This window comes from Carya illinoinensis, chromosome 13, assembly GCF_018687715.1.
Source record: "Carya illinoinensis cultivar Pawnee chromosome 13, C.illinoinensisPawnee_v1, whole genome shotgun sequence".
NCBI lineage: Eukaryota > Viridiplantae > Streptophyta > Magnoliopsida > Fagales > Juglandaceae > Carya > Carya illinoinensis.
The window spans coordinates 33108623-33111699 of NC_056764.1; the positions used below are offsets into that span (position 1 = coordinate 33108623).

Consider the following 3077-nt stretch of genomic DNA (forward strand, 5'->3'; position numbering starts at 1 on the left):
TACAAGCCTCTTTCAAGGTTGTGAGAATCATTTTGTCAAACCTTTTCAGTGAGATTTTTTTTTCGAATATGTATTAGTGTAGAGTTTACTTTCTTTAGAAGGATTTTTTAGGTATTTGAATTTGGAGGATATTTGTAGTTAAGTTTTCTTATCACTCATGTAGATTTTAGGTTAAAGGGTTTACCTCCGGGTACAGAAAATGACAGCAAAGATTTTCAATAATTTTTCAATTGAAGTATTGTTTTAAAAGTTTTGTGAAAAATAGGTTTAGATTGATAAGTTTTTAACACATATTTTTATTGTGTGTGTAAAAGAGCGATTGGACTCATTATAAACATGTTGGAAAAAATAACTTTTACAATTATTTTTCTGAGTTTTTTCTTAAACTCGTTAATTTTGATTTTTATGTTGTTTTTAATTGGGTTAGATCATTGCATACAAAGTTCCTCTTTTTTATTATTTTTATTTTCTTTGAAGGATGAGAACTTGGGGAAAATATGCATAATCACCTTGAACTACTACACTATTTGCTGCAATCATCCCCTAAACTGTCAAAAAATTGTAATACACTCCCGTCTCCCTTTAAAAAGTCTAAATTAAACTGAACTTAAAAAAAATAAAATTTAATAATATTAAATAGAAAAAAGTAACCCTCGAAGAAAAAAAAGTTATTTTTATATTTCTCATTTTTTAGTTTTTTTTAATAAGTTAGTCTTTCTGAGAAATTGTCTACATAGAAGTAAGTTGCTATTTGTTTTAGTGGTAAATTATCGAAAATAACAGTTTAATGAGACGATTGCAAAATTAGCTAGTAGTTTGACGGAATTATATGTAATTTCCTCCATTTTTTAATATCTAAAAGATATTGTGATTGAATTTATGCCAAAAAATTATTATTTTTTTAATCATTAATCACATCGATTTAGATGAATCATTTTGCTACACAATAGATTAGTTTTTTCTGTCCAAACTCTTCTTTAGTTGAATTTACGAAAAGCTTTCCCTTCAATTGATTTTTTTTTTAAGAGGATGGAACTTTTCATTTGAGCTCAAATTTAAACAAACCAGCTTAATTTTAAGAAAACTTTAGCAATTGTACCCTTTAATTGGCTGCAAAAGTGAGAGAAATCTAGTCTCTCCTTATCAGGGATTACAAATATCAACTGAGTAAGCCGAATGGTATACATGCAGCTGATGCAAGATTGCTGCCATGTCCACGAGCATGCAAGCCTGAACAAGCTTGAATGTTAGATGTAAAACCATATGAGAATTTCCAAAAATAACAAAATCAGAAAACAAATTTACCTGATCACCCCTGTCGAATGAAACTAGCCCTGTTTCTTGGTATGGCATGCATAGGCAGATCGTGTACAAACGGCACGAGTCTTGATTGGAACAAGTAACAAGAGAAGCTATAAAAGAAGTTGCACAATCGCCAAGCCTTTTCAAGATTTTGTTGTAACTAAAAGCCAGAGCTTCAGATACTGCTGATGCACAGCAGAGCACTGCAGGAGAGCTTCAGATGAGCTTGGGAATGCATATGGGACGCATCAACTTGATTCGAAGCAAAGAAAGCATATCTCTATTAAAAAAACCTCGTAAGGAATTAAGGAAGAGCATCCGAAAGGAGATGTGCAGAAACACGTATCACCGGAACAAACCTGCAGCTTTATACGAACTTCACATTAATATCTTGTAGTGGCATGACAGAGACTCAACAAACCTCAATAATTATTTTGGAATAATCAGATCGAGGGAGAAGGAGCAATTGAAAAAGCATTCTGTTTTCACTCGAGATAGTTTTAGACTTTTAACAGAAAGGAAAATCATTATGGGGAATTAGTTAATATAGTTAAAGTTGCACATACCTTTTTCGTCGTTCATCTGTGCTGTAGATAATATAACTGAAATTGGGCACTCTTAACGGACAAAGAAAATCATCCAGAATAATTTCCATGATTCTAGAGATCAGCCAGCTTGCTGTATAGCTTAATTACCTCCTTAATTCACTTCCATATTGCGTGTAAACCCTTATAGGGGATGTGAGCAATCTTACGCCATGCTTTTCCATTTTTGTTTTGCAACTGTTTCCCTAACAAAGCACATTGGTAGATCTGTAGACTAGAAATGGAGGCAGGCAACCCTTCTTCTTGCATAGACCTCAACTTAGGGCAGGAATAGATCGGCAATGATCCAAGAGAGGTGAGGTGTCGAAGGGCCTTATAATCCAAAGATTTCATATTTTGAAAGGTTGACATCTCAAGAGAAACCAAACTCGTGGGAACTGGGAAGTAGACTCGCCTCCGGAAAGGACTCGACGTCTGCACAATTGCCTTTGATTCTAATGTGTTCAATGGAGGGCAAATTTTGCAATCCCCATCCCCTTCTATTGGCGACGAGTCTGTCACAGTCGATGATGTAAATACTAAATAGACTGGAAGGCAAGCCTCCTTCAGGGAACGACTCAACTTCTGGACACTGAACCAAATGCAACTCCCAAAGAGACGGATTGAGTATGTGCATCTTGTCAGGTAGTGACGTCAGACTGTGACAATTGATGACATGAAACCTAGCAAGTTTTGGGGCACACAATCCTCCATTTGGAAATGATACGAAATTGGAGCAATTTTTTATTTTTATTATTGATAAGGCCACTAAATCAAGTTCAAGTTATTGCGGAACATTAACAGACTCTAGATTCCTACATCCATTTAGTTTGATGGACTTCAGATTCGGGAATATGTTTAATGGAAAGGACTGTAGAGAATCACAACCATTTTCTAACTTCGATCTTTCAAGGAATGAATAGTTCCAGCCCACTAGAAGCTCTAACTTCCTACAATCTTTGATGCCAAGGATTTTTAATGTAGAAGGTTGACCACCACTGGATAGAGATGTATTTTTTAACTCCTCAAGACAAGAATTGTTGAAGTCCATCCATCTCTCCGGTATGGACTCTAGTGCATCAAATCCTCCAATTGTGAGTTTCTGCAATCCCATTGGAAGCTCCATGAAGAGGGCCTCATTACAATCTCTTAGCTCCAGTTGAGGGTAGAGTAGCAGCACTTGAAAGTGGA

The 3077-nt window shown here is 35.3% G+C and overlaps 1 long non-coding RNA gene across 1 annotated transcript; it reads right to left on the bottom strand.

The window, feature by feature from the left end:
* Positions 1–1040: 1040 nt before the first annotated feature.
* Positions 1041–3077, bottom strand: LOC122292803. Its single transcript, XR_006237032.1, has 3 exons — positions 1869–3077; positions 1306–1661; positions 1041–1230 (listed from the first exon to the last, which is right to left on the bottom strand). It is a non-coding gene; the product is annotated as an uncharacterized LOC122292803 (long non-coding RNA).